The 19,997-nt window shown below is 56.7% G+C and overlaps 1 protein-coding gene across 1 annotated transcript in view; it reads right to left on the bottom strand.

Moving 5' to 3' along the window:
- Positions 1-842: 842 nt before the first annotated feature.
- The window catches only part of STK35 (serine/threonine kinase 35), a 38,633-nt gene continuing 19,478 nt past the window's right edge, over positions 843-19,997 (bottom strand). The window contains exon 4 of the mRNA XM_056121775.1: positions 843-1,173. The gene's annotated coding sequence lies outside the window, so the exon portion shown is untranslated. The remainder of the gene's footprint in view (positions 1,174-19,997) is intronic.

The following is a 19,997-nucleotide window of genomic DNA, read 5'->3' as shown; positions in this document are numbered from 1 at the left end:
ACAGGAGCGTCCGGGTGACAGGGACCACACGGGACGGGGTTCCGGGTTCAGGAGCCCCGGAGGAGGGAGAACACAGGATGCGCCACACGGGCAGGCACAGAGCGGGAAAGGTGGGGGCGGGTCTTGTCCCCCAGCACCTCCCTGTCGCCACCACGGGCAGTGGTCACACAAGGCCCCGGGATTGAGGGAGGGATGGCGCTTGATGTCGGTCACCACATGACCCCTCCGCGATGATGGGAGTGACCCTGTTCTTGTGGCAACGGTCACGACGGGAGCCCCAGGGAGCCCTGGACGCCTGAAAGGTCCATCTGGGAAGACAGCTGAGGAGGACTGGGGGTGGGGGAGAGAGGTGACAGTGTGGCCCTCACATGGGTGACGGGGCCCGGCTGCATCCTGGGCAGAGGTCTGGCACGAAGGTTTTCCTGGGGAGCGGCCTGGGGGAGAAGGTCACTAACAGAAAGGGCAGTGTGAGACGGCCGCCTCTGCCTGCCACCTCCGTGGAACTGGGGGAGGGGGAGGGGTGGGGACAAGAGGGAGGGCTGTCTCCTTTCTGGAGTTCTCGGGCCACACCCTGTCTTCTTCCAGGTGCTTCTTTGCCTCTGATCATCTCTGAGGCCCAAGGGCTGGCCGGAAGCAGCCCGAGTCCAGCAGTTCCTGCATCTTGGCAGAAGGTGGTCCAAAGGGCTCCGCAGGTCTTCGTGGCCCACCCCCCACCCCACAAAGTCCAGGAGAAGCCCCGGGGTGCTCCAAGGAGTGGCCGGCACTCCGGGGGGAAGCTGAGGGCTGCTCACAGAATCGAGAGACGGCTACAGACAGACGGACAACAACAAAATAGCCCCCTGGCCCCTCAAAAAAATGGAAAATGAAATTTATACACAGGCTTTGTCCATAGGGAATTTCTTGAGAGAAACTGGTGCCTGTCCGCAGCATGGCTTCCTGCTCTTGGTGTCATAGTCATTTAAATGGGGGTGGGGAGGAGGCAGGGGAAGAAAAGAAAAAGACAGGAACAATTTTAGAATTAAGCAAAACTAAAGGAGTGGGGGAAGCCAAATGAAAGCTTCACATTGCTGGAGCCCCAGTGGTCGGGAGATCGCCATCCGGCCACGCCACCACCTGTACCCTCTGCCATCTTCTGCGTGATACTCGAGGAGATTGTGGGTCCCAAGGATCAGCCTGCAAGACAAAGGCAGAGGAGTGGACATGGGTCAGTGGGCTCGATACCCTGCTGGGAGCCAGCACCCAGCCCAGCACTCAGCAAGCTCTGCTGTGCCCAAGCAAAACACACACACACACACACACACACACACACACACACACACACACACACACACACACAAACTGCCCCCACTGGGAGCCACCTCTCAGCCCAGCACTTAGCAAGCTCCACTGTGTCCAAGCAAAACACACACACAAACACACAGACACACAGACGACACATACACACTGTACTGCCCCCTGCTGGAGGTACACATCTCCGTCTCAAATGAGTACACCAGACCCAGGTACAAACCCAATCAACTATCCCCCAGCCCAGCACTGAGCAAGCTCGGCTGTGCCCAACACACACACACACACACGCACACAGATTGACTACTGCCCCCTGCCCAACACACACACACACACACACACACACACACTCGGCTGTGCCCAACACACACACGCACACGCACACAGATTGACTACTCCCCCTGCCCAACACACACACACACACACACACACACACACACACACACACTGACTGACTACTGCCCCCTGCTGGAGGCACACGTCTCGCTCTCAAATGAGGACACCAGACCCACCTACAAATCCAATCAACTAGCCTGTATCCTTCTGACCCCCCTCCGTCCTGTGCTGTGGGCACCCCCAACTCCCTTCGATGCAACTTTATCCGTGGCTCCCCCGGACTACCCTGGGCCCACACGACCCGAGAAACTGCTTGAGACAATTCCCAGTGCTGGGCACAAACGCCCCTGGCTGGCCCGTCCTGTTTGTTCCCCCAGCTCCCTCTTCTCCCTTCTGCCCCCAAACCTGCTGCCTGGACCAGGGGACGCCTCACTGATCGCTCCTGAGCACTTACCTGGTTTCAGAGGCAAGAACTGTCAGGCAGGCCTCAGAACCTGACCGAGCTGGGCTGTGTGCCCCTTGGCCACGCTGCAGACGCTGCAGAGGCGAAGAGGAAGACTCTGGGGGTGTGACCCCGGGGTCCTGGTCGCACCTATGTCCTCTGCTCCTCGGTCTCATCACCTGAACCTAGGCACCACAGGCAACTCAGGGAACACACGTGACTCTCGAGCTGGGCCCAGCCTGACTATCAGCCACGACACGAGGAGGGCCTGGACGCCGGCCTCACCTTGGCAGTCGGTCCTCTGCCCACCTGTAGGTGCGCGGTCTAAGGGCACCCTGAGTTCAGCTGCTCTGGGGTGATGAGTCGGCCTGGGTGGGGAGGAAGCACAACCCACCCGAGGCCAGGTGGGCCCGACACTTCTCCCAAGTGAGGGACAGGCCAGAGAAGCCGCGCTGGGAAGCCTGTGTGCAGGATCGGACGACTCATGCCAAGGAGAGGCGAGTGTCCCAGCGCCTGCAAGATGTATGCCTGTGTGCACTTGTGACTTGTGTGCGTGTGTGTGCGTAGGTGTGTGTACTTTCTGCGCAGCTGCTGACTTCAGACCCATAGACCCTATAATTCCTCTTCTGGAAAGCTGGCTTAGTGGATAATCCTGAATATGGAAAGGACTTAATGAATAAAGATGGTCACTGAAGTATTATTTAAATGAGGAGCAAACAACTCCCAAATCCAAAAATAAGAGACTTAAGCAAACGCTCTATCAGCTCGGTGATCCACTGTGGGGGGAAACGAGAGGGCGGCAGCTTCTGAAGCACCGGGTGGGAGACCCACTTCCGGATTAAGTGGTTAAGGGGGCTGTGGAGTTCGGGCCCCCACAGAAATACAAGAACCCCCAAGGAAAGGGTGTCCCAGCAGGAAGCGCCACCATTAGTGCCACTGGAGGCATGCCCTGTCCCCCTCTGCCCTGCACTGACGCTGGGTGTGCCTATCCCACCAGCTTTGGTCTGCTACGAGCCAACGGTGCCAAGCTGGTGGACCCTGGCTCCCCATGAGACTCCCACTGGGCCCAGGAGGCTGAATGGATGGAAAAGGACCAGGTTTCTGAGGCCACACACGTGTCCTCTGCTGCCGCTGTGCCTGGTTTTGTCTTGGTGCGCAGGGTACTTACTCCCAGCTGTGCACTTGGGGATCGCTCCTGGCACTACTCAGGGCACTGATACATAGATAGGATGCTGGGGATCAAACCCGGGTCAGCTGCACGCAAGACAAGCGCCCTGCCTGCTGTACTGCCACTCTGGCCTCTTCTTCCCCTTCTTAGCACCCATGTCCAGTCTAAGTTCCCTCAGCACAGCCGCCCTCTCTGCTCACCTAGCCAGCAGTCAGTGGGGCCCGGCAGCCTCCATGGGGAGCCCTGGCCAGCCCCACTTGAGAGAAGGTACACCGGTGCAGGGCAGGGGGATGGGTGGGAGAGGCAGCGCCGAGGTCCATCCCGGCACACAGATGCACACACGCACCGCTCCTGATTCTGACACCCAAGCCTTCCCAAGAGACAAGCGCTCAGGTGGGGGCTTACATCCCCCCAGTTCCTTCCTTGTGGGACACAACCACCCAGAAGGGGACTCAGGGTGGAGGGTCTAGGCGCCGAAACATCTGGTGGCAGTGCTCAAGGGTTTCTGAACATGCTGTCACTGTCTCACTGTCCTCCCATTGTTCATCGATTTGCTCGAGCGGGCCCAGTAATGTTGTTACTGTGTTTGGCATATTGAATACGTCACAGGGAGCTTGCCAGGCTTTGCCGTGTGGGCGAGATACTCTTGGTAGCTTGCCGGGCTCTCCCAGAGGGGCAGAGGAATCGAACTCGGGTCAGCCATGTTGGCTGCGTGCACGGCAAACGCCCTACCCGCTGTACTATCGCTCCAGCCTTCTGAACATGCAATGGCCAGAAATCAATTCCAATCCGACCACGCCGTGCACCTGGAGATGAGTCTGCACCATGCTGAGAGCCAAGGGTCACTGGGGAGCGAGTAGAGTTTCAGCAAGTCCTGCAGCCTAGGGTCTGTCACCATGAGGCCCCCACAATGCTGAGGACAGGGCTGGGGGCACAGAGGAAAGGAGTGTGGTAGGACTAGGGGTATAGGGGCTCGCAGGTCCATCCCCTCCACAGCCCCTCAACCTCTGGGTGAAAGAGAACCATAATCTTTGATCCTACCGGCCTTCCAACTTGATGTCGGAATGTAATTTCTGCGACGAAGTGACTTTAAATGTGAACAGGCAGCCCCTTGAATAAATGGATCTTCCTAAACCAGTGAGGTGACCACACTGTAAGTGGTCATTGTCCCCCCTGGCACACAGCTCTGGGTCCAACCGCAAGGTTCAAACGGTGGGGCCCCCTCTCCTACCCCCACCTTTACACTGTACTGCCTGCTCTCTGACATGCATCAGGCTGACAGTCACAGAATTTAAACAAATGAAAGTCCCGACTACGGCCTTTTCTTTGTCTCTGGTTTGGACGGTTGTGGGCCACATCCGGCAGTGTCTGGGTTATCATGGGGTGCCAGGGATCGAAGCCAGGTCCCTCGACATAAAGCATATGAACGCAGCCCCTTGAATGATCTCCCTGGGACAGTGAGGTGACCACACTGTACGTGGCCATCCTCCCCCTAGAGGGCAGCCCTGTCCGAATCAAGGCCCTACCACTCACTGTTTCTCCTGATCTGAGCCCTCCCATCCCGACTGGAGGATGGATGCATGGTGAGGGGCCCTTTGGAGACGTACTGTGAGGAGGGTTTGCGAGCAGGAAGGACCCGCTCCAGCACCGGACAGAGTGGACCTGTCTTACTGGTGCACTTTGGTTCTGAGAGTCAAGCCTGTTCTGAGAACTGACCTGAAGTCAAAGCTCACGTTCGAGAATCTCTGCTCCACAGTGGCCCAGAGGTGCTGGTGGAGGGCGGCTCTCCACTCACCTGCCCCTTGGGCAGGTCAGTACCAGATCACCTGCAGGACAGCCAGGTGGCGAGACCCGGCCTCAATCCCTGGAACTGTATGGTCTCCTGAGTACCAGCGGGAGGGATCCCCGAGAACAACCAGGTGTGGTGCCCCAAAGGCAAACCCGGACAGCAGGTGACAGCAAAGGTATCCTGAGAAACCTCCAGTCGGCTCGAGTCGGCCTCTAGACAGGGGGTGCTGCCTCCCAAACTGGCACGTTTCTTCTCTGGGTGCTGCCCAACACTCTCAGTCACCCAAAGGAAAGGGGGCCCCACCCACGTGACACAGCCCGGGGGGGGGGGGCTCACACTCCAGCACCTGCTGCCTGCTGGGCTACACGCCCACTTCCACACACATTTGTCCAGGGAGGAATCTCAGAGGTGACTTCGCAAGTCACGACGAGGTATGCGTGGCGGGGAGCCAAGAACTCAGCCAAGAACGCTCCCCTTGCCCTAAGTGCCCTGGAGCCCTGCAGCGGGGTCTGGCTGCTGCGGTGACCATGCAAGGCTTACAAGCAGCGCTCCAGGTGCAGGTGGCATGGCCTCTTTCCCACGACAAGCCCAGCGGGTCCCAGGCGGTCACCGCAGGGTGACAAGGGGCAGGTCTCTCCTTAGGAGGATTAGCTCAAGTGACTCACCCTTGACTTAAGGCACCAGCTAGCTGTCAGCCGGCCAGCCCTCGAGGGTCATGGCCCCGGTACTCCTGTCCACTCCCATCAGTGACATGGCCTGGGCCCAGAGGGCATGCTGACCGAGCAGTGTCTCTGGGGGAGGGGGGAGGCAAAGTTGGGGTTGCCATGCAGTGGTGCCATTCTCATGGCACAGTAGATGGGTGTCAAAAGGGCGGGGGGGGGGGCAGAGACAAGGCGGGGGGTCTCACTGGCATCTGCCTGGGTATGCAGAAAGAAAGGGCCTAGCACCTGGGAGCATGGCCCACAGTCACATCCCTGTCCCCCTTTGTGATCCCAAAGTCAGGAGCCCCGAGCAAGGAGACCACACTACGGCAGAAAGGCCGAAACAGGTTCTGTGCATGAGGGGGAAATGGGGTTCAGGGACTGGCAGAGAAATGGCCCGGTGTGGGTAAAGCGACAGGACAGTGGGGAGGGCGTCCGTCTTGCACTTGACCAGCCCAGTTCGGTCGCTGGGTTTGCCCAGGTCCTCCCTAAGCTGCCAGGAATGATCCCTGAGCCTTGCTGGGGTGCCCCAAAAAACAAATAAGAGAAAAACAAAAAGAAATGGGTGTTGTCGAGGCCTCATGAGAGGAAGGTCAGGTGTGTGGCCCAGCTCTGCTCAGCACCAGTTTTCTCGATTTAGAAATGGGCAAGCGGTCACTCTGCTCGGCGTGGGGGCTAGGGGCAGGTGCAGTGTGACTACAGAGGCACCCAACAGGCCGTGAAGGCAGCTAGCCTGACACCCTGGCACCTCACTCCATCGCTAGGACGGTGCTCACTGAGCTGGCATGGAAGGCCCATACCCTGAGTTACCAGTCAAGGTGTCCCCGACTGCCCCCACCCCAGACTGGCCACCGTCCTCAGGACCGAGCAGGGCAGGGCTGCCCCACTAGGACCCAGCCCGCTCTCCGGGGTGCGAGGCAGAGCAGCACAGCCAACAGGGAGCCTCGAACTGCAGGGGCTGAGTCGGGGCCAGCCTGGATACAGGGCACACAGGTCACTACTGGCCGGGATGGCAGGACGGGGAGACTCGGGTCTGGCTCATCCCTTGGACCCCACCCAGATCCTGGTCCTAGAGGCCCTGGAGGCCCTACAATCCCTCTGTAAGAAACAAAGCAGCCCCACAACTCTCTTTGGCTGACCAGTGACATCTGGTGGGGAGCAGGGGTCAAGGGGCAAGGGTCGGGGGGGGGGAGCAGGGCAGCTCCATGCAAGACTCTCTTGCCTTCCACAGGCATACCACCTCCACAGGAGGCTGCCCTCATCCTCTCGGAGGTGACTGCACCAGGTTGTGACCGAACAAAGGCCACTCCCAGTGGCTAAGGAGTAGGTGACAGTAATGTGAAATACAGAAGATGCCCCCGTTCTCTCAGTTCTCTTTTTTCCTGGGGGTGGGGTGGTGGGGTCACATCCCGCAATGCTCAGGAATTTCTTCTGGGCTGGGACCATATGGGGTACCAGAGACTGAGCATGGGTCAGTTTGCGTGCAAGAAAAGTGCCCTCCATTTTTGTTCTCTCTCCCCGTCCTTCCTTCTTCCTCCCTCTCCCTCTTACACACACGCATGCGCACGCGCGCGCGCGCGCACACACACACACACACACACACACACACACAGCCCAAGGCAGGGATGCAAAAGGGGTTCTGGGCCCTGCCAAGGAGGCCGGGTCCTGTGGACCCCTGAAGGCATCTGAGTACCAGTGTGGGTCAGGAGCTATTTTCTTGGGGAACACTCCCAATCTGGAGGGCAGGCAGACAGGAGTCGGCAGGGAACTCCCCTCCGTTCTACTGCAGACCCTTTCCCAGCAGCCGGGGGGGAGGTCCCTTCTCCCCACAGCTTTTTGTTTCGTTTTGGGGCCACATCCAGCGGTGCTCAGGGATCACTCCTGGTGGGGCTTGGGGGACCATTTGGGATGCTAGGGATTAGACCTGGGTCATCTCTATGCAAGGCCAATGCCAATCCCACCACATTATTGCTCTGCCGTCAATCCCATGCCTCTCCAAGCTGACCCGCTTAGTGTCTGCCATCCAGTGCCCGAGAAGCGATGGGCTCCAAGTCACTGTCGAAGCCCAGTCCGTGGTCCCTGACCCCACTGAGGACACACACTGGCAGGTCCAAGGGGCAGCAGGGCACAGCCAATCGCAGAAAGGGAACAAGCAGGCATGGAGGCAGGATGGGTCTCAAGGCAGACAGACGTCGGCTTGATCACAAGAATGTCTGAAGTCCCACTGGGCCAGAGGCTCGGCCTGCTGACAGCAGGGACCACCTCATCTCTGCTGCTGTGCCCAGGAGAGGCTTGTCTGCTGATCTGGGGGTTGCCCCACCTGCTAGTCTTTGTGCTCTGCCAAGGAACCGCTGGGCTAAGCCGCAGGATGCTGAGGTTTGGGGGCCTGGGAGGGATTTCAATGGTGACGCACATCACACAGCGAACATGTGGAAGCCCCCAACTCCAATCCCTCAGCCCTACAGGCGTGTGGCCTTGGTGGCACCCAAGGGACGGCAGGCCCTGCTGGCCCAAACACTGGCAGGTGTGACCCTGACTCAAAGATCGAGGTTTTCTTCTCCTTCTTCTTTTTGTTTTTGCTTTTTGGGTCATACCCGGCGATGCACAGGGGTTACTCCTGGCCCTGCACTCAGGAATTACTCCTGGCAGTGCTCGGGGAGCATATGGGATGCTGGGAATCGAACCCGGGTCGGCCGCATGCAAGGCAAATGCCCTTCCCACTGTGCTATATTGCTCCAGCTCCAAAAATTGAGGTTTGAAGGTCTCTGGTGACCAGTAATAAGCAGGAGAGCCCTTCCACTACCCCCTGGTCTTAACAGGCAGTTCCAGGGTCGGGGACACCAGGGGCCCAGGACACCAGGGGCCCAGTCAGATGAGGGCACTGGGTTCGGTTTCCTGAGAACCACAGCTGGTAAACTGATACTGAGCGAAAACACGCACAGAACCAGCTAAGTGGGGGACTTTTGGTTTCAAGAAACAACTCTGGTAATTGGTAGCAGGCTACAGGGATACCTGAATTAATCCCCACCTCCAACTTAGTAAGTTCGGGACTGAAATGAGAGCTGCCAATGGCCCCAATTGGTCCCCGAAGAGACAGAGGTTCAGCTGCAGCAAGTGCTATGATAAGCAGGCGGGCCCCTGGGAGAGTGGGACTTGGGGGAGGCCCTCCTGGGCTCTGTGCCGGGAGCACGGTGGTGGCTCCAGGGAGAGGTCGGGCTTCCAGACGGCACAGACACCTTGCGGTTCAGGCAGGCAAGAGTCCAACCAGGTCAGCGCAAGGTGGCCTGGGTGTGGGGAGAACTCATGGGCTCCGGTTACGACGCCAAGTGGTGCAAAGCCCAGCAGGCAGGGGGAACCGACGCAGGGTGGCGGGGCAGAATTCTCCTAGGGAAAGGAAGGGCACTGCAGATCCCGGAGCGGGAAGTGGAGTGAAAACAAATGATTAATCTGGGAGGATCAGGCAAAAAACAAACAGGCCGGGGGCCCTTTGCGCAGCCGCCGTTCACCCCGCACGCTTGCTGCGTGCTGCTAATTGCGCCAGCCTCGACCGCCTGGGCTTTGTCGGCACCGAGGGTCCCACGAGCACCAAGAACACAGAGAAGAGAGTGGGGGCCCTGGAGTAAGTCGCCACGCTCGGGAGGGGGAATGCAGAGGCTCAGGGTGGGGAGTAGAGCCTCCCCAGATGTCCTGGTCCCCTCTTCATGCTTCCTGTGCTCGGAAAGGTGGCCCGTGAGCGTGGGGGAATCCCCAGCCTCCACGCCCTCCTTTCTCCACACCATCTGGAGTCTGTCCCTGGGCAGCCTGCCGGGAAGCACGAGTACAGACGGCCACTGGGAGACAGGCAGAGGACAGAGAGCAGGGCCCCGAGCTCCAGGCCTGGGCTGGCATCTGCTCACCCCGTGCTGTGGCAGTGTCGGGCACCAAGGCAGCACACACAGGAGGAGTCGATGGAGGGAGAGCGCGAACACGCCTGGCAGATGATTGGTGCACAGATGTCCTGGGGGGATGGTCACGGGGCTGGGTGATGGCTCAAGGGTCAGGGCCACGTGCCCTGCACGTGCAGCATGCCTGAGTTCTAGCACTGACTGTCCCCCGGCCCCAGTGGCCCTGGGCATAGCCTCCGACCCCTCTGGGTAGGAGCAGCGGCATGGAACCAGCCAGGTCTGGACACCACAGGCCCTGTTGTCAGGTGTGGCCCTGACCTGGGAACACTGGGAGGATCTGGCCCTCCAGCAAGATTCCAGGATGCATCGCCTTATTCCTGCTACCCAGAAACAAACAGAGTGACAGCTAGGTTACCAGCAAAACTGCAAAATTTCAGCAACCATTTGCTAAAGGGAAGATCTAGACTAGTTTCTACAAGAGTGGCCGTGAGCACAGCCAGCCTCCATCCTCTGCTCCCTAAGCACTCCAAGGGGGCTGAGGGATGACCCCCAAGTCCCTTCCCATCATTAGCCTCCTGTGGGCACGTGGGGAGCGTGGAAGGCAGAAGGCAATTGGGACCAGAAGCCTTCCGGACCTGCCCCCTCTGCTCCTCTGCCATCTTTTCCTTAACCCCAAAATAGAAACCGTTCCCCAATTTACAAATTAAAGTGGCTCTCGAAATCAAGTTTGCAGCGAGCAATCATGGTCCTGCTATTACATAAGTACAGGAAAAAAAAAAAAATGGAGCGCGAGATGCGTGTGCCCGCCAGCTGCGCCCGCCCCGTGACTGGACCCCGCACAGGTTCCCCAGCGCCAAAACGCAGACGTCAACAGCCACCACAAAAAAGCACTGTGCTCCCGGCCGGAGGAGCGCCAGCACCCAGGCAGACAGGCACAAAAGGGCCACGAGGCTCTTGAGAGGACGCCTTGCAGGAGAGGGAGCCTCAGCCTCAGCCTCAGCCCAGGGCGGGGTTGCACATCAGCCCCAGCTCAACACTCAGCAGGCCCCAGCCACCCCCGCACTCACAACTCACCCCAACAGCCCCTCCCCCCCTGGGAGGGATGGCCCTGTGCCCGTCAAAACCCATCTGTGCAGAGAGCCACAGGCCAGCCGCTGGGCGCTTGCCTTGTGTGTGCCTGGTTTGGTCCTTGGCACCCCACAGGGTGCCCCGAACCCAGCCTGAGCGCCTCCAGGCGTGCCCTCCCTGTACAAAATATACAAAAACTAAACAAAAAACTCTGCTGTACCCCCGGCCTCCCAGAATATCCTCCTGCCCCAACTCTGCCCAGGGACCCAGCTGTAGCCAGGCACCTCCTGTGAGCCAGCAATCTTTCCCTGTCCTCACCTACCCCCTTGAAGTCTTTCTCAGCCCCTCCCTCTCCCCAGCTCCTAGGGGGCTCTTCACTTCACCTGCTGGACCAGTCACCCCTGCCCAGGAGCTTCGGGCCTGGGAGTAGCATCCTGCTGCCAAGCTTGCCTGCCTCTGCAGCTCAAGGGGCCAGAACATACACTTCACATCAGGAGGGCCTGGGTTCAATCCCCCAGACCACACAGTCCCCCGGGCACTGTGAGGAGCAAACCCCAAGCACTGAAACAGGAGTACCCCTGAAAGCCATCAGGCGTGTCACCCAGAACCAAAACCCACCTTTTCGTTTCCCATGACCTACCACAGTTCTTCCACTGGCTCCCGCTAGCACCCGTTCTGCACACTCTGGCAGGAGCAGTCCTAGGCTCAGGTCTCCTTCCGCCTTGCCCAGTCCCCTGCCAACCTCATGCCCGGCACTCTGTCCGTCCCACTGCCTGGCAAATGTCTCACCCTTTAACTCAGGGCCAATTCCTTTGAAAGGAATTCCCATATCCCCCCACCCTGGGCCTATGCCCTTTGCAGCAGGGCCAGGAACAGGGTCCACAGGTCTGTCCACAGGGCAGGTCTGCGCGTCCCTGGAGTGCCCACTGCACGTGCAGCCTCCTCAGGCCAGCTCTGTGTTCCCTGCCCAGTGAATCCCCCTTAAAGCCCGCCAGTTAAGTGTCGGCCACCTCCTAGCACGGGGTCCTTTAAACAGGCTCTCTGCGAGACCCCAGGTTCAGAATGAGGGACGGGGGGGGGGGGGGGGCGCACATAGCAGTGGCCAGCAGCTTCTGGTCAGGAGGTGGGCCCGTGTCCGCCGGCCCGCCCTCGGCCTTCCTTCGCACCATCCCGTCCTTGCTGCCTCCTCAGTCCCTCTTCCGCTGCGGGTGACCTCGCCTCTCACCGGATCCCTCACTTCCTGAAAGTCCGTGCCTACCGCAGTCCCGGCCCGCTCAGTGTTTTACTAAGTCCATTCCCCGGGCGCCCGTGCCTACGAAGGAATGCCATTGTCTTCCTCTCCCTGGAGCAGGGCAGCACAGGGTCACACCTCACCCTTCAGAAACAATGCACAGAGAGAGACGCGCAGGGGAGGGGGCTGAGAACGGTCCTTCAGGCACCTGACCGACTGGGGGGTGGGCGGTGGGGCCTCTCTAGCAGTGTCCCAGGGAGCACTCCTGTGTTAACTCGGGAGGGCCGGTCGGTTCAATGCTCAGGCACGGGTGCTGGGATGGAACCTGGGTTCGGGCCCTTGTAAGGCATAAGCCCCTGACACTCCTCTGAGCTACCTCACGGGCCCAAGGCATCCTGGTGTCCTGGATGCAAATGACTCAAGTCATTCAGAGTCTGAGCCAGGTCTAGGGTGAGGCGGGCCCCAGCCAGCCTCCCAGAGCACCGGCACCTGTGCGCTGCAGGGCGGACCCCCTGGGGCAGGGGGCTGCATCCGCGCCCCGTCTGCACCCGGTCCAACTGGTCTGACCATCGCCGGCAGCAGCAGCAGCAGCGGCGGCAGTCTCGTTCTGGAAGGAAACCCCTGCTCCTGCCTCCCCGCTCTGGGCCAGACCAGAATCTCAACACAGAAACTCCTATCGTGACCCCCCCCCCCCCTTAGGTCCTTCCATGGAGGAGAGTATGTGTCAGTGGGAACTAGGCGAGGGCTGGGACCCCAGGCTTGGTGCCAGGCCCAGGGTGGCCCGCCCTGAGCTGTGTACAGCCTGTCGGTGGGGAATATCTGGATTCTGATTAAGTTCCTAGGCCTGAAGTCTTGAAGGCTCAAGTCACTTCAGGGGGAAGATAAAAAAAGCCAGCCTGGGGGCTGGAGCAACAGTACAGTGAGGAAGGTGTTCGCCCTGCACGAGGCTGATCCGGGTTCGATGCCGGTATCCCATAGGTTCCCCAACCACTGCCAGGAGTAACTCTTGAGTGCAGAGCCAGGAGTAACCCCCCGAGCTTCGCCGGGTGTGACTCAAAAGGCCAAAAAAAAAAAAAAACCAAAAAAAAAAACCCCCAGTCAGCCTGTTGTTTGTCTGGGGTGGGGCAGCATCCTAGGCACTTCTGCTGCCCCGTGCAAACCACGGGCTTGATCCAACACACCCAAGCACACGAGCTGGTTACTAACAACAACTGAGCCTTCGCCCGCGACTTCCAGTTCTCTTTAGGTCTGGGGCAGGGCTGGGTCGGCTGGGGCGCTGCCAAGATCCGAGAGCATGACACTGGGAACCCAGGCCACCGCTCTGCCTGGGTCTGGCGCTCTCTGGGAGGACATGTCCTAGACATGTCTGCTCGGGGTGACGGGGAGACAAAAAGGGTGGCACGTAAGGGTGTTCCTTCCCCAAGAGAAGGCCAGAGCAGCGTGCGTCAGCAGGCACCCATCACCTCTGACTTCGGCACTGGAGCAGTCAACAAAGGCCACCGCCCACCATGAGACAAGGGGACCTCCTCCCAACACACACACACACACACACACACACACACAGAGCGACCTGTAGGGTTCCCCTGCTGCCTCCCAAAGCTGCGGTGTTTCTCCTCCCTCAACCCCCCAGCAGCAGGCTCAGCTTTCAGTTGGGTCCCTAGACATCACTTTCTTTTACAAAGAAACAAAATACAGAATTCTGACCTGTGTGCAGCGCAGCCGTGAGTTATAGCTTTCCCCTGGCACCTCTAACTGAAAGTGAAATTCCTTTCGAGTTGGGAGATCCATGGCAGTGTTTTACAGTATTGATTTATTTTAAACTCGGCTGGCAGCTTTAAGGCCTGCCCTGCCTCTGAATCCCCGCCGTGCTGGAGGGCTCCATCCCCCCTGCTTGGTCACCCCCCCCCCCCCACACACACACACACCCGGCGGACTCCCTCTTGGAAATGAAAAACGGGACTGCCCTCCTTGTTCAGGAGGGAGGGTGGTCGCTCTCGGCCCTGGCCCCTGCAGCCTGGAGGGGAACCTCACTTCACACACACACCCCAAGCACAAGCCCACAGCATCCTTATCTGGGGGGACCGGGCGTGCTCCACAGTAGAAGGCACGCACGGTCACCAGGTGTGGGGGCCAGGGAGAAAACCAGCCACCTTCCCTTCCACTCTGGGTCTCAAGCCTGCCCAGGGCCAGGTGAAATTCACCTGCCACAGGCTCATGACAGGGGACCAGTGGGGAGAAAGATAAGGGCTCCTGGTGTCCCATCAGGGCCCTCGTCTTTGCAATGGTGTCAGACCTGTTCTATGGCCCTCATCCCCTGCTTGCAGTGAGGTGTCTCTCTGGGTCCCCTTTGGTGGCATATGATTAGGGGTCTCTCATTCGCCTTTGGGGCACTCCAATCCACCCTTGCTTGGGGTCTTCTGCATGCTGCTACCCAGCCCTGCCTTTCCTGCTGTCTCGGGCTGTCAGTGTGACCAGGGAACCCGCCTGAGAGGCTGGCCGAGCTGACTGAGCAGAGGGGATTCCTGGGTTAAGAACAGTGTGAAAATACCAGCACCTGCCTTGGGGACACACCGCACCCCTATTCCTGTTGCGGACCCCTCTGTGCACCTCAAAACAGAAAACTATCCCAACGGGCTTTGAAAAGGGGTTGAAGCACCTTAACAGGGTAATTAAGGTGCTTGTTTTGCAGTGATTCCACCCAGCACCAGGTCGGCCTAAGCACCCCCAGGAGTGAGCCCTGAGCTGAGTTGGGCGGGGAGGAGGTCCTGAATCCAGTGTGATCCAATTACCTCAACGCCCCGCCCCCTGCCCCCCTCCAAGTCAAAACAAAGAGGCTTTATACAGGGTAAAGGGGCAAGGGGGGAGGGGAAGGGGGAGGAGCTGGAAGCAAGTTTGAGAATGTGAAGTTGTTTTGGTGCCTCAGTAAGAGGAAATGAGAGCTGGAAGGACCCCAGCCGGCAGCACACTGCTGGGGAGCGCCCAGGGGTATCTGTCCAAAGGGATGTGCTCTGGGCTAGGTAGGGCCCAGGTAGACAGTGGGGTGGTGAGAACGTGGCTATGCAGCTGCCCTGGGGTAGGCATGTCCCTGACGCATGCTTTGATGTCCTACAGAGGCTTAAGAGAGAGATTAGCCCTGCACCCCCCCATCCCATTACATAACTAAGAGGCAGCTTCCTCTGGTGAGGCTGGCTACAGCCTCCAGCTGCCAACAGCAGGGCAAAGGCCCCATCTGGGAACCATCTGGCCTTTACCAACCTCAGCCTTTCCCCATCTGGAGCAAAGCTCCCAGGTAACAACACAGTAGCCAGACAAGGTCGAGGCCAGTCCCAGGGCTCCGGGGAGGACTCTTGCCAGCCACCCAGGGCTCCAGGGAGGACTCTTGCCAGCCAGCCAGCAGGCCTTCCCCAGCTCCACGAAGGGCTAGTAAAACGAGGTGAGACAAAGCTGGGTTTCCATTCTACCTACTTAGGGGAGGGTGTGGGGTGCTCCTTGGTGGTTCTTGGCCAACCTGGACCACATTTCAACTTGAGGACCCGAGAATGCAAGGCTGCCTGCGTCCCTGACGCTGAGGCTGACCTGGGCAACCCGACAGTGCTCCGGGCCTCCCAGGTGGTACCTGGCAGTGCTTGGGGGATGGGCCATGCATTGCTGGGAACTGAACCAGGGTTGGCCGTAATCGAGGCACAAGCCTTGGGCCCTGTGCTGTTCCTAGCAACCAGCACTTCTTCTCAGACCAGGACTCAAGCAGCTCAGAGGTTCTGGACCTGCATGGATCCAAGAATCACCACACACTCAGTGCTTTTGCCGGGAGTAGTACCCCACTTTTTAAAGGCCTCATTCACTTTGGGATAAGGATGATACAGACATCCTCCCTCTGCAGTTTCAGGCTCCAGAGACTACCTGGAATGCACCAATGAAACACACACACACACACACACACACACACACACACACACACACACACACACGATGGGGGGGGGGGGGCGCGCGCTTCAGCAAGAAACGCCTTCTCCAGTCTTCTGTGCTCATCTTTCCTTTGGGCACCTAGCTGGCTGTTCAGAACTCTCTTGTGCAGAGGAAACCACCTCTCAGCTTGCAAAATGCCAGGCAGTGCCCACATCCCGCATCTGAGGTACAGTGCTGGCGGGGCAGGAAGACCCAGCATGTCAGTTATGAAAACACCCGAAATGTCCATCCAAGAAAGCTATAGTCAGGCGAAAGCGGAGGACTGCAGATCGGGGTTCAAATCGAGCTTCTGCGCCTAGGACTTTCTATGAAATCCTACGACCTGCAGAAGTTACTTAAAGAAGTAAACATTAAAATAAGGATCAGAGAGCGCTCAGCACCCGGCCAATTATTAATCATCATCTTTGGCATGCCGCCCTCCTAGAGCCTGATCCCTCCCCCACTCCCCACAGGGGTCTCACACACAGCCCCAGGAGCCCCATCTCTCTCCCTCAGGGTCTCAGCCTCCACCCTCCCCTCCCCCCCGCCCCCCCAGGGAGGTCTGTCTCCTGTGCTTCAGGGCTACCTCCCAGCCAAAGAGGAGGGCCCGGAGGCCTAATCTAACCCACCCAGTCTGGGTTCCCAGATTCTCACCTAGCACCCCTATTTAATTTACCCTTCAGGGACTGTTTTGAATGAAGGCTGTTTAAAACAAACCCCATTAATTATGCACCACCACCCTCCTCCCCCGTTTTTCAGTTTCCCGTATCATTTCTCATTACCCTGACAATGTGATACAATCTGGGTGTAATTCCCACTAAAAAAGCAATGATGTGGATGGCCAGTCCCTGCGTCAGTACGTGCAAGCATGATACGAACTGTCAGGTGAAGGTAATAAAAGTTTGGATTCCCAAGACTGTCTAGGACCCACCAAGCTATTTAGGGACCCCCATCCTCACCCCAAGACTAACCTCATAAAACCACAAATCTCATAAAACCAAAGCTGAAACACGGTCCAAAGGCTACCAGGATGGGTAGCCCAAAGCCACTTCTTGGCACTCTAGGCCAGGGATATGTATTTATATATATATATATGTCATTTATTACTTCAATAAGAAATCTGATCCTGCAGCCACCCAGATAACATAGGAAGCAAAGAATATTTTCCATGACCCTTCAGGTCACACCAACATCTGATTTCCCTCAGCAGGCCTGAGCTGTCCACGCCAAATAAGTATCATTCAAAGGCCCTGGCTCCAAAAGGCCCTAGTAACCATCGTTTGTGTATTAGCAGCAAACTTGGCTGCGAATGCAAATGCCCTCATCCCACAACACCCTCCCCAGTAGCCTGTGGGCGGTGGCACCTGGAACATCAGTTTGGCCAGCTTCCTGCTTTGGGTACGGCTGTGGCTGGCTAGTGGGCCATTAGGAATTACTAAACATCTTCTGAAAGCAACAAATAAGGGTGAGACGGGACACACAGTTGATTAATCTTTAAACATGAACACTTCGGGCCGAGTTGCCTTAAATCGTTTTTGGTGTTTTTTTTTTTTTTGGGTTTTGTTTTGTTTTGAAAAAGCCATTGGGTAATCCTAAGGAAGATACTAAGATCCATTCTTTTGAGGGGGAGAGAAACAAGACAATACTTGTCTCTAGGACAAGTGTTCAGTATCTTACTAAAGTAATGGCATTTAGGCAGATTATTTAGCGAACACGCCTTCATAGCCTCTTGTGATGCTCCCAACAATCTCAGTCAGATATACCATCTATTTCACTGTCTACTTCGAGGATGAAGAATATGGCAAAGGAGAAATAAGGTGCTTGAAGTCACACAGCAAGTAACAGAAATGGAACTCAGCTCCAGAGTCAGGACTTTTTAAAACCTTTCGCATTAGCATCCCCTTCATGCCCCAAATTAAAACACAGGCAAAGTAAATCAACAAAATACAGGTGAGCACTGCCAGAACCACTTTAGAATCCTTACATGGCTGATTTGGGTTAATTTGTGGTAGCTGCATGTTCGGAGACCTTTTATGCCTCCCAGTTTTTCACAAATCCCAACCTGAGGAAGAAGCTGGGCATTAAGCAGCACTCTTCTCCCGGGAATCCCACGTTGCCAACCCAAAGCACATGGAATGGAAATTCCATAGATGATAATTCACTGTGGAAAATTTGCAAACCAATCCCAGAGAGAGAGAGCACAGTACAAGAGGCACCTGCCTTGCATGTGGCAGATCTTGGTTTGCTCTTCCGCACAACCCAAGCACTGCCAGGAGCGATCCCCAGAGAGCCAAGAGTAAGCCCTGAGCATCACCAGGCGTGGTGCCCCAACAAACAAAATTTGGAAACCATTTAGCCTCAATGGAAAGGCTTCTGATATCTGCAATCTTACACTGTTTCATGCTCCTACACAGCTTGACAACAGGTCTACTGTAAAGCTGGCTAGGAATCAGGTTTTGCCCCTTACTGGATCTCAAAAGCTTTCTCTGCATATATATATATATATATATATATATATATATATATATATATTTAAAAAAAAAAAAGCAAAACAAAGCGAACCCCAAAACCTTCTAACCACGGCTCTGATCACCAGCTTCAGAGTACAGCATGCCCTCCCCACCCCACCCCTTCCCTTTGGGCAGCCTGAGGCTCAGAGACTAAGCACAATGTGCTTAGAATCAAACAGGTCCCTTCAGCTGGGACCCTGGTTCCCGTTCCTGTCTCCAATTATACCCCCCATCCTCAGCTCCACCCCCCCACAGTGACATTCCTTGGGAAGTCTATGAAAGTCACTGAAATTATTATTATTATTGGTTTTAAAAGTATTTTCCACCAATTGCAAAAGGTATTTGCTATACCTTATTCTTAAAAAATTTAAAACATTTCTCACTTTTAATTCCTAAGACCCCCCAAAATCCATGGAAATAGCCCCTAAATCAAACCTCCTATAGGCCTTTATTTCAAGAGTGGCGAATCCTTCAAACCAAAAAGAGCCCCAATCTATTCTCTCCAATACTTCCCACGCACGCAGTGCCACCAGAACTGAACAGCAAGACTTCCACTTGTTATAATCCACTGATCCACTGATGCAGTGTTTTGGTCCTCGTGTAATTTAACCTCCTGGCACACACGTTCCATGGCTGACGCCAGATGCTTCCTACTTCGAGGTCAACCTGAAGATTAGTCATGTTTTTAAAATGTTCTCTATATCATTTTATCTTAATTTTTGCTTTTTTTTTTTTTGGAGGGGGGAGCACCACCAAACTGTGCTCAGGGGACCATATGGGATGCCGAAAATGAGACCTGGGTCATTGTACTATCTCTCCAGCCCCATTTTTTTGTTTTCTGGGTCACAGCCAGCAGTAATGAGAGGCTGCCAAAGTCCTGGCTAGTGCTGAGGGACCATCTACAGGGCCAGGGATTGAAGAGGGGTTGACCACGAGCCAGGCACGCAGCTTAACCCCAGAGACACTGACGACCCCATATTCTCTCTGCATTTTAATCTCTATCGCTCACTCCCCTGAAATTGCCTCACCCGACTGCCTACTCCAGCGGAGCTGCCACCTCACTTTCAGGGGACTGGACCTGCCTTTCTCTTGCCATACTGATCCCTCCCCTTGTAGTTCCCCACTTACTTGGCGGCAACTGGACCCCTGCAAAGGCTCCCAAGGCCAAGAAACCTTTGAGTCATCTTTTTTTTTTCTTTCTCTCGTACCTTTTCTTGAATCAAACAAGACTTTTTATTGGCTGACTCGAACATTCCTCCAGACCCTCTCATGGCCTCCCCTCTATTGTTCAGTCTCTGGATTCCTGAAACTGATGAAAAGGAATCTCTTTCCATCTCAGCCCTCACAGATTACCCTGCAGCTGAGCACAGGGGCGACCCTCTCAAAAGATCAGATGAGACAGAAGAAAATGAAGACCGGCACCCCAGGGTCCTCTCAGAAAAGGCCCAAATCCTCATCAGGGTTTCCCAGGTCTCTCTGGCCAACTCCCAGTCTGTCACTCTCCAAAAGGGTCTCTTCTTCCCCAAATCCTCACCTTTTACCCCCTGTCGTGAAGGCATGCTGCTCTCTGGTCTTTACATAGCTCCGGCCTTTGCCTGCAGGGCACTTTCTGAGACACTGCCTATGTATCTTGTGT

Source organism: Sorex fumeus, unplaced genomic scaffold (genome assembly GCF_029834395.1).
Source record: "Sorex fumeus unplaced genomic scaffold, SorFum_2.1 ptg000044l, whole genome shotgun sequence".
In the NCBI taxonomy this organism is placed as follows: Eukaryota; Metazoa; Chordata; class Mammalia; order Eulipotyphla; family Soricidae; genus Sorex; species Sorex fumeus.
This window is presented reverse-complemented; position numbering and strand designations above follow the sequence as displayed.